The following is an 11,927-nucleotide window of genomic DNA, read 5'->3' as shown; positions in this document are numbered from 1 at the left end:
CCAGACGGGCGTCAGCCAAGGGAGAGGGGCAGGCGGCAGGCTGTTATTAGAACGCACACCCGGCCCACCTCCCTGTGCCACCAGCAAAAGGCTCTTAATCATCAGAGAGCAGCTGAGGCTTTCCTTGACCTTGCTGGCAAGTGCCTGTGCACAAACACGCCTTAAACAGACCAGAGAGCCCCCTGTGCCCCCTGCGAGTAGCTCCACGTGCGTGGACCCTTTGCCACTCACCAGCTAGTGATGGGCACATTGCACTGGAATGTAGGTGTGCACAAGCAATGGCAGGTGTGCAGACACACCCACGCCAGTTCTCAACCGGAAAGCACAGAGGTACACGTGTTCACACTCTAACTCTTCCGGAAAGCAGGAGACTCAACTCATGAGTGAGTTGCCACCAGGGGTCCTTGGGACTCGGTTCTGTTGATGCCCAGTTCTCCTAAGAGACCATGTGGAACACACTTCAGAATCAAGGAAATTAGGGTGTTTCTCGCTGGTGGAGGGAGAGCCACTCCTGGGCATTAAATGCCCCTCATTTCCAGGCTCAGCACACCCAGGTGACACCTTAGACAGAAACACAGAGCACCATTAGCATAGGTGGGGCCTGTCCAAAAGGGACCACAGGGAAGGACAGGATTAGGATACACACACAACATCACATTGGAGGAGTCTTCCATATAATGAAATATTATGTCCACATATGTGCGGCCATGGGGCTAGTGTGTCTCCGAAGGGTGTGCGTGAGAAATGGAGGAAATGACGTGGGAAAGATTTGAACAATCACTTTACTGAGATAGGATTCACATGCCATAAAATCCACCCTTTAAAGGGTGCGTTCAGCATCCTTAGCACATTCACAAAGGTGCACCTCCATCACCATTATCTAACCCCCCAAATTTTTATCACCCCAAAAAGAAGGCCAGACCCATTAGCAGCCACACGCCAGTTCCCCCCGTTTCTAGTCCTCGGCAACCACTAACCTTCTTCCTGTTCCCATAGATTTCCTTATGCTGGATCTCATATAATGGAATCATATAGTGTATGGCCTTTCGCATCTTCTGTCACTTAGCATAATGGTGTCAAGGGCCATCGTTTGTGGCACCTATCACCATCTTCCTTTTCATGACTCAATGACACTGTGGCCTGTGGACATACCACAGTGTGTCTGCCCATTCAGCAGCTGATGGATATTCAGGTCATTTCCCCCCTTGGGCTATTATGGAGGATGCCGCTAAGAGCATACATGAACAAGTTCTCTGTGAAAATGTGTTTGCATTTGTCTTGTCGGACCCAAGATCAGAATTCCTGGGCCAGATGATAACTTTATGTCTAACCTTTCAAGAAACTGACCAGCTGTTTCCCAAGAGGCTGACCAATTTTACATTTCCATCAGTAATGTACAAGGCTTCCAATTTCTCCAAATCCTCACCAACACCCTCTGTGGTTCATTATTATTATTATTCCCAACCTAGTGGCATCTTCATTTATTTAGTTCATCCCTGATATTTATTAATTCATTTCAATAATTCATTCTCCTCACTTTAAATTAAATTTGTTTTTCTTCTTTTTCTAATTTCTCTGTTGTGGTGGTGGGGGGGCGGGATTAAACCAAGGGCCTCATGCATGCTAGGCAAGCTCTCCACCACTGAGTCCCATCCCTAATGCTCTTTTTCTAATGTCTTTAAATATTTTTTTAGTTATAGATGGACACAATACCTTTATTTTATTTATTTATTTTTATGTGAAGCTCAGGATCAAACCCAGTGTCTCACACGTGCCAGGCGAGCACTCTACCACTGAGCCACAACCCCAGACCTCTTTTTCTAATGTCTTAATGGGGGAAGGTTAGGTTACTGATTTGACATCATTTATTTTTTTAAATATTGGTTAATTCATAGCTATAAAATCTCCTGTAAGCTGTGCATCAGGAGTCAGTAAGTCTTGGTGTGTTGGATTTTCATTTTTATTTATCTGGAAATATTTTTCTAGTTTTCTTCTTTAACTCATCAATTATTTAGTATTGTGTTAATTCCCATTTATTTGTGAATTTACCAAAGTTCTTTCATTATTGATTTCTAATTTTATTCCACGTGGTCAGAAAAGATATTTTGTTTGATTCAAATTCTCTTATTAAACTTATGAGATTTGCTTTGTGAGCTAATATATCATCTGTCCTGAGAATGTTCCACGAGTCCTTGAAATGAATGATGTTGTTGGATGAAATAGTCCACAGATGTTGGTTAGGCACAGCTAGCCCATAGTGTTCACATCTTTTTTTCTTCTGGATCTTCTATATAGTCATTCCATCCATTATGGAAAGAATTTTTCATTTCAGTTATTGTACTTTTCAACTCTAGAATATCTACTTTTTGAAAAAATAATTTCTCTTTGTTGATATTCCCTATTTGTAGGAGATCATTCCCACACTTTTCTTCAATTATTTAGACATATGTTTCTTCAGTTCTCTGATCATATTTAAAACAGCAGGTTTAAACTCTTAAAGTTCAAGATCGGGCTTCTTCAGGAACAGTTTGTTTCTGTTGGCTGCTTTCCCCCCTTTGTATAAGACATGCTTTCCTGTTTCTTTGCATGTTCTCTTAATTTTATTTTAAACTGTACACTTCAGATAATACATCATGGGGCTCTAGAAGTCAGTGCACCCCCCTCGAGTTTATAAGCTTATAGTTTTTCTGTTTGTTGTAGTTGTTGCTGCTGACGTTTGCTTGCTTGCTGACTTTCCCAGACTGATTCTGGGAAGTCTGTATTCTTTGTCATGTCTGCCCATGGAAGTTTCTTTTTTAGTGAGCTTAGTGATCAGACAAAGATTTTCTTAAATGCCTAAAGCCAACAAATCTTACAACCTTTGCCCAGGAGCTGTGTGTGTGCTGGGAGAGTTTAAAACTCTGCCTTAGGGGACAGGGGTTGTGGCTCGGTGGTAGAGTGCTCGCCTAGCACACATGAGACATTGGGTTCAAACCTCAGAACCACATAAAAGTGAAATAAAGATTTTGTGTCCATCTACAACTAAAAAAAAAAAAAAAAAATCCGCCTTAGTTTTTACTTCCTATCTGGAAAGACTCAGGTCAGTCAGAGAGGGAGGACTGTAGCCTTTTCATGCCTTTCCTGGGCACACGCATGGACATGATCTTCTAGATTACTGGGAATAGGTTGGAGCTTTTCTAAGTCCTCCACCCATTCCTCAAAAAAAAAAAAAAAAAAGAAAGAAAGAAAGTTAGCCTGAAGTATTGGTTAATACTATCTCAGACAGTCATGATGTTAAACAGTTGCCACTGGTGGTTTTCAGCAAATGTCCTTGGGGATAGAGTGGGTTTCACAGTGTAAGTTCTGATTCAGGTACAATAAAGACGAATCTTTGAGAGGAAGCTTCTCAGTGAGCTGCCAGACAGGTCAAGTAATGACAGCTCTCTGGGGATGGAATATTTGGGAAACTCCAAACCTGTTCTGTCCCCTCTAGGCTGCTGGTTTTCACAGTTATTATGGTTGCAAGACTCTTGGCTTTTGTGATACAGGAAAAAATGTCAATTTATCCTACGACATTCTGACAACACAGAATACTTCTGTGCTCCTGGCCACCAAAAGGTGTGCCGATTTCTCCCCACAATTCTTCACATGGACATCAACTGGGAGTCCTCTAATTCAATTCAGTTTTTGACTCTGTCTTGAGCTAGTGTCAAATCCCACAGGTTAGGACTCAGTCCTCAAGATGCCCTCTACTTCAGATGCCAGTCACAGTAGTAGGTTGTCACCTACATTGCTGATTGGCCATAAATCAGGGTTCCCACAAACTCCCCCCACCCCCACCAGGTTTGATTAGATTGCTAGGGAGGTTTGCAGGACTGGAGGAAACATGCATGTCACCCATTTGTTTTAAAGGGTATTACAAAGGGTGCAGATGAACAGCAGATGGAGGCAATGCGTGGGGGGAGGTGTGTTGAGAAGGGGCTTAGAGCGTCCCTTCTCTCTCAGTTTGTTGTAAAGCATTTAGTTAATTTCCACATTTCAAAAAAAGTGTATTCAAGAGTTTTTCCAGTGTTCTATGGCTTTTATAGAAGAAGAGATTTGGGGAAGTCCTTACTCCACCCGTCTAGAAGTCAGAACCTGAAGCATAGACTTTCTTTAAAAAAAAAAAAAAAAAAAATATATATATATATATATATATATATATATATACACACACACACACACACACACACACACATATTTTAGTTATAGATGGACACATATCTTTATTTTCTTTTTTTTAATGTGGTGCTGAAGATCGAACCCAGTGCCTCATATGTGCTAGGGGAGTGCTCTACCTCTGAGCCACAATCCCAGCCCCAAGACTTTCTTATGGATCATTTTGCATTGTGTGAAATTTTGTTTACATCATGTCCAAGTATTACTCAAGCAAAAAATAGAATGAACATAAATCAAAATAGGGTATGTGCACACATCTGCATGTGCACACACTTGATCCAGGAGCCTACAGGTACAGGCATACACACCTGCCAATGACTCCCACGTGTTCATCCGTGCTGTGGGGTGGCAGGGACGGCTCCAGGTTGTAGAATCTCCCCACCCCAGCTATTGCTGCTGCCACCTGGAGCAAGGAGGGAGGGAGAGGGGAGCAGAAAGCAGGAAGGGGCTGGTTGACATCTGGCAATAAGGATGGCGCAACATAGACTCACCGAGGGGGAAGTAGACACGTGTGCACAGACCAGGCACACGCACAGGTAGGCTCAGGGTCCTGTGTTCAGTAATGCATCTGCCTGAAACATGCTGATAAAGAGAAGGGGGCTGGGGTACAGCTCAGTGGCAGAGCACTTGCCTGGCATGTGTGAACCTTGGGGTTGACTTCCAACATCCCAAGATAAAATAAGAAATGTGGGACAGATGACCCAGAGGGGTAGGGGGACCGGATCATAAGCCAGAAAGGGGCTTGGTGAACAGGACAAGTTTCTGGAGGAAGAGCTGGGGGAAGAACATTTTCTGGCCTAATGGCCTGGGCCTGCCGTGTCCCTGTCAGGATGGATTCCACACCACACTCTGCTCGGGGACAACTGTTCAGGCCTTTGGCGGTGCTCCCAGCAGGGCACCTGGTACCACTTTAACAGCCACTGGGGCCCCTCGTGGTCCCCCTGCCTTGCCGTCAGCTCTCCCTGGGCCACACCAGGCCATCTCCCTTCCTTGTGTGCAGTATCTAAAGGTGAGGGTTATGTCTATGTCTCCACCCAATTCACCCTGGGCTTGCTCTCATCTTCCACTCTGAGCCATCCCGCTGCAGGGAGCACACAGTCAAGGGCTGGGGGCTGCCCGGGTACCAGATCATCTCCACCCGCTCCCGACACCAAAGATCCCAGGTCTTCCAAGTCCAAGATGCTACAACTCAGGATTTTAAAAAATGCCATCTCTTTTTATTATGAGTTCCTTCAAACACCCAAAGAATAATATAATTCAGCCCAATGTGCCCTCTCTCCAGTTTTAACTTATATTAAAAGTATGCCTGACCTGCTTCTGTTCTTAACATTTATTTCTTTTTAAAAATTTATTTTGTCAGCAAGTAAATGTATTCATCCACTCTTGGGTTACTTCCAGGCTTTTGCTATTGCGGGCAGAGCTGTTATGAGCATTCCGGTCACGTTTGCTGGTGTGTGTGTGTGTGTGTAGATATATATATGTATGTATGAGTTTCTCTTGGGGATTGACCTTAGGCGTGGAATTGCAGACGACTGGGTTTCATGAGATCCTGCCAAACTGATTTCCCATGTAGTTGTATCAATTTGCACTCCACCAGCAGAGTCTGAGAGGTCTGGGGATCTGCCTCTTCTGGTATCTTGACTCAGTGCAAAGCTCCCCTGCAGTGAGCAGGAACAGACCCCAGCTACAAGCAACATAAATTGTAGCAATGGAATTGGAGGTAAAAGAAGTGAGCCTCAGCCCGGTCAGAGACCACTCCACCCTAGAAAACTTCCTAGGCAACTGACAGACTCAAACCCACGCACATAAATCACAGCTGCATTCAAAACCCATACACATCTTTTATCACTTATTACCTTTTCCAGGAAGCAAATTGTTGCAGGACAATTGGGCCCTCCTCCACATACTACTTTCCCACACAGTTCTTTCTCCTTCTCTCCAACTCCCTCCCTTCTAAAAAGGAAAGTCTCTGGGGGAGTAGGTGTGTGGGTTTCCCACCCGGCATGATTTACTATTTAATGCATGCTCATGAGTGTGTCCCTACTGTGGGTAGGCTCTTGATATTTATATCTATGGTACCAAATCAGCCAAATTCTTAATTTGCCTTTTGTCCCCCTACTTACCATTATGGCTTTGAGATTTACCCACGACGATACGGGTGGCTCAAATGAATTACCTATAGCTGGTGCATCCTGTTTATTACTTCACGGGTCTTTATTTATCCATCCTCTTAGAGATGAGAATTAAGTGATGCTGTTTTGTGGTTTTGAGATTCTAAGATCCCACATTTCGAACGATACTTGTGAAAACAAAGCCGTTCTTTGGGGCCCACTGATCCCGCCCCATTCTCCGGCTGGTGTTCCCCGGCCATGGAACCCAGCCCGGACAGGAGGAAACATGGGGGCACAGACAGCCGAGTGGGAGGGGTGGAAGTGGAAATTCCCTTGCATTCTTGAAGAACCAAGGAAGTCACATTCCTCGCAGGGCCGGTGGGTGGAGAGTGGTCCCTAGTGCCTTCAGGGTGAGGCACCTGAGTTTCTAGGAAAATAAACTTTCCAGAGTCTAAGAGCCTGAGCCTCAAGGTTCTAGGACAGTTTTGAAGTAGAAAAATGCACCTTTGGGGCTGCTGAGGCCTCTGCCAGGGTTGTGTCCATTTTCCTGACCCTCCAGTCCCTTGAGATCAGCTCAAGAATAAAGAGCTTCTGTCTTGCCCCAAGATTCTGCAGCGACAAGAAGAGGCCCAGAAATCCCAGTTGTTTGAAACTCTGATGCTTCTCTTCAAAGTCTCTGGCCTCTAACTGAACCAGGGGGAAGCTGAGGCCCCCACACACACCCTCCCTCCTCCTGCTCCCCGACCACCACCCCTTTCCTGAGCTTCACTGCCTCCCTTCCCGCCCTGTGCCAGGGACCCCGGCCTGGAGTGGGAGTGGGGGTGGCTTGGGTGGTTGCCTGTGATCCCCGCTGCCCGAGTGACTGCAGCTGGCTCCCTGGGCCTTGGGCCTCTTGCGGCTGAAGGTTGCCATCCATTTTCTGTTCACCTCATTTGTCTGCAAACCATGAAGAAAAATCACTCTGGTCTCTCCGTATCAGCTGCCACTGTGATATATGGGCTCCGTCAGGGGGCCCCTTCCCCAGATGGCACGCTCCATCTCCCCCAAGCTCCCCAAGGCTGTGGGCTGGGGATGGAGGTATTGAGGCAGCCCATCCTGGCTCACCTCCAGCCCTGCAGGGGACCAGGCCCTGCCTGTCACTGTGGTGGGGAGACAGGCAGACCTTGCTGATCATTGCTGTGTAGCCTCAGGCAAGTCATGTCACCTCTCAGTGTCATCACACCCCCTGCCCTCAGAACCCCAAAGTCTGTTTGCAACTCTCACTCATTTGTTCTTTCTATCACCTCTGCAGGGTGCCTGAGGAGAATGATCATGGTTGGTATTTACCCTTGATGTCAAGCCCTGAGCTGGGCTCTGGGGACCCATAGCCACCTCCTTGATGAGCCTCAGTAGCTCATGACAAAGCCAGGTGTGCAAAAATCAAGGCCGAGTGGAGATGCAGTCATCAAAAATTCCTGAGCACACAGGGGCTCCAGATGAGGAAAGGGTGGCAACAGGGGTGGGGTGGGGTGAGGATGGGGTGAGGAGGGTGGGGGGCTCTGAGAAGCTGGTCTCTGAGCTGGGTTCTCAGGCTCTGAGGTTAAGGCACGGGCTCTGGAGATGGACTGCATGCATTGAGGAGCCCAGCTTCCGCAGGCCCATCTGCTGACTCTGGCTAGAGCCAGGGTGGTGAGCAGCTGCCAGCCCCAGCCCTTCCACTGTGGAGTCAGTCAAGCGTTCCTCCCTCCAAGGAGTGGGAGCTGTCAAGCGTGTCCAAACCACACTCCTGGCTGCCTCAATTTCGCGTCCCCCAGGTAGCGCAAACTCCATGAATGGACCAGAAATTGAATGCAAAATCAAAATGCAGCAAATAAATGGATGCAAAAGTCATTTGGAGCCAAAAATAACCAGCTCCGGACTCCGAGGCAGTGAAAGTTCTGCAGAGGCTGAGCTGACCTGGCTGAGAGGGGCTGTGAGCCTGGGCACCGGTGCCCCCACCTCCACTGTCCCATGTTCCTTCCTGACCCACACCGTTGAGTGGTCTCCAAGGTTACTCAGAGCACAGATAGGAAAACCAAGACTTGGAAAGAGGACAGGTAGAACCCCAGGTGTGAGAGGATTGGGGCCCCAAAGGCAGACAGATCTGGGTGTCGATCCTGCTCCTTCACATTCTGGTTCCAATGACCTTGGGTGAGTCACCTAGTCCCCAGTCTCTTTCTTAGACAAATCAGAGCACTCTTGACATGAGCTGGCGAGAATAGGGCCATGCCAATCTTGTTCACAGCCCTATCCTGGCACCGCCACTGGGCCTGCACACAGTAGGTGCTCAATGCATAGCTGCTTCATGCATGGAAGGTGAAGGACACACTGGAATCCAGGAGCAGAGCTCTGCTTTGTTTGCTGATGGAGCCCAAGAACCTTGCACACTGCTTGGCATATAATAGGTACTGGCACGCAGTAGGTGCTCAATAATCCACACAGGAATTGATTTAATTTTAAGAATCAACTTTCTCTGCTGAGTGTGGTGGTGCAGGCCTGTCATCCCAGCTACTCAGCAGGCTGAGTCAGGGACCAGCCTGAGCAACTTAGCCAGATCTTACCTCCAAATAAAATGAAAAGGGCGGGGGGCGTAGCTCAGTGGTACAGTGCTCTCCCAGCATGTGTGAGCCCCAGGATTCAATCTCCAGCACTGCAAAAAAAAAAAAAAAGGAAAGAAAGAAAATCAATTTTCTGCTCCCTGGACCCCAATCCCCAGCAGCCCCAGGACCCCACCCCCAGTCTGGGCTCCCAGGGGCTGCAAACTGAATTTTTATTCCCTTAACGCCAGGTAGCCCAATGGGAGGAAAGTGTCAAACTAATATCCGATAGCCACAGCCACCACCAAGGCACTCTGTGACCCAAAGAACACATTCCCATGGAATGTCTTGCAGCCTCATCTTCCCATTGACTTCCCAGATGGAGGAGAAACCTGCCTGGGTCCAGGGTGGTGCAGGTCCCAGGGCCTGGTGAGCAGGGGGTGCCTGGGACCAGAAGCCAAAGCCTTTTTTCTCTGTATCTTTTATTCCTTCAGCAAAGGATGGTCATGCCTAGCATCTCTTCTTGGGCCAGGTCAGGCTCAGGACCTAGGTCTCTTACTGGTGCTGGTCCCCAGTCTGGGAACTGTGAGGGTCCCAGGTCAGCAGGCTGAGAACCGAGGAGGAGGTGTAGGGGCGGGGAGCAAGGAGCGAGATGAAAGACAAGCAGAGGAGCCTCTGGCTGGGGCACTTGGCAGCCAGGACAAAGCAGAAAGAGAGGCAGTTACCAGAACCAACTATTAAGCACCCACTGAATACCAGGAACCCAAGATAGAACAATGGGAAATGTATACACAAGGGTTGTACATTCTGCCGGGAAATGAGATGCTAAGTAATGGACCTGATCAGCCCTCCTTCGTGATAAGTAGGGGCTCTCAAGGCAAAAACCACAGTTCCAGGAGGGAATGAGACACGGGGACATATGCAGAGCCTGGGGGGTCAGGGAGGGCTTCCTGGAGGAAGTGGTGCTTGAGTTGAATCTGGAGGATGATGAGGGAGGTGAGGAGGGAGGCAAAAAGAGGGGAAAGGAGGAGGAAGGGTAGAAACAGAGACAGGAAGTGGGAAAGTCAGTAGAGGAAGAGAGACTGAGGAAAGGAGCTGGGCAGAGGAGGATCCAGAAAGAAGGAGGGTTGGAGCGCCAGGTGGGGGAGGGGAGAAGCACGCTGGACAGAGGAGAGAAGGAGGAGAGAGGAGGAAGGAGGGTGCGGGGAGAGAAGGGGCACCACTCACCCATGCTCCTGCCTAGACTTTCATCTCTGACACAAAGAGGAACTGGAGGCCCCTCGGGGAGGCTGGGCCTGGGCCTGAGTTAAATAATGCATCTCGCTCCAGCCGCCTTTCATCTTCCCTTTGTGAGCCGGGCTCCAGAGCAGAGCTCAGGCAGCAGCCAGCGGGGCGTGAGGCAGGCAGAAGGAGCCGGAGTGGAGGCCCCAAGCTGTAGCCCCCCGGAGGACAGCAGAGGGGAGCCCCTCCCCCAGCCCCTCAGGGAGCGTCTTGCTCTGACCTAGAGCTGGATCAAGTTCCCGCTGAGGGGCTGGCTCCTATCTAGGTGCTCCTTGTTCAGTGAGGTGCTAAAACTCTTAATGAAGGTGTTAGCAGTTAACTAGGCTGTGTTTGCTGTTGACTAGAGTGTCCCCTGTTCACTGGGGTATTCACCAAGGTTTTGGTTGAGGAGTGTTCAGCATCAGCTGAGGTGTTTGTTAACAGGGTGTTTGCTGTGGCCCCAGTTTCCTGCCTCAGTTTACCTTCTTCTTCCTTCTCCCTCTCACCTACTTACTCCCTGGAGTGTCACCTCTCTCCCCTGCTTGGGCTCCTCCGTCCAAGTACAAAGACCTGATACAACCCGAGAACACTCCTCCTCCAATGCACTGGCCCCATCAAGAGTCCAACCCAGTTCTTTTAAACATTTCTTTTACCTTTGCTTTATTTATTTGTCTGTGGTGCTGAGGATCGAACCCAGCGTCCCACGCATGGTGGGCAAGTGCTCGACCACTGAGCCACAGCTGCAGCCCTTCAACCAATTTTGATCAACAACCAAGACAGAAAGTCGAATCCTTCCTGAAATGACCGACCTTTGTTTTAAAGGATCACACCTGAAGTGTTTGCGTAGCCAAAGGACTGACTGGGCAGTGGTGGGGGCCAGCAGGTAGGGAAGCTCCTTCTTGGCTCTGAACTACTGCAGAATGGACCGGCTGTGGACGCCAGTGAGGGGAACCCGTGAGGTTTCACGCTCTGTGGAAATGCCCGGGGAATGGACCAGGGTAACAGGGGCCACCGTCCCCAGGCCTCCAGGCTGAAGCATTCTAGGTGACACCTGGGAAACAGGAAGCCCACTGCTGGCTTCCGGAATTCCAGTCTCAGGCGGCCACGGGAGGCCCGGGGTCTGAGCTCCAAGTGGCCACTGACTTACCAGGCGACCATGCATTGAGCCCTTGCCCAACGTGGGCCTCAGGTGTAAGGTGGGTTTGACCAGCAGATAGTGAAGGGTCTGGCTGCCTGCACCTTGCTGGGCACTGGTCTTGAAGGTCCTTTCACAGAGCCAGGGACAGAGGCCCAGGGAATCCAGGTATATGCCCAGCCTCCAATCTGCCCAGCCAGCTGCATTCATCAGCTCGATCCTCCAACCCGGACCTCCCCAGACCCTGGGAGCCTCCCCACCCCAGTGCAATGGCAGTGACCTAAGGACCCCAGCGGTAGCCAGGCTTCCCTCACCGCCTGAGGATCAGCTAGTGTGGGCAGGGCCACACATGGCTGCCTCCAGCCCCCGCCCACCCCATCCTGTCAGACACACACTCATACACGTTTGCAAGCATACACAATACACAACTACGCCCACAACTTCACACCCCGGAGCGTGCATTACACAGACACACAGATTCTCATACAGAGGTCACATACACACTCAGATATGCACACACACATGCTCAAGCAGGCATGCACCAGGCCCACCACGCTGCAGACCCACGTGCTGTCTGTGTGGCCACTGTGCTGTCCAGCTGCCCGTCTCCCTCCCTCCTGCACAGGGCAGCCTCCCAGAGTCTCCTGCGCCCCTCTGATGGCTCAGTCC

Source organism: Marmota flaviventris, chromosome 2 (assembly GCF_047511675.1).
Source record: "Marmota flaviventris isolate mMarFla1 chromosome 2, mMarFla1.hap1, whole genome shotgun sequence".
In the NCBI taxonomy this organism is placed as follows: domain Eukaryota; kingdom Metazoa; phylum Chordata; class Mammalia; order Rodentia; family Sciuridae; genus Marmota; species Marmota flaviventris.
The sequence above is the reverse complement of the archived record's forward strand: the minus strand, read 5'-3'. Positions refer to the sequence as shown.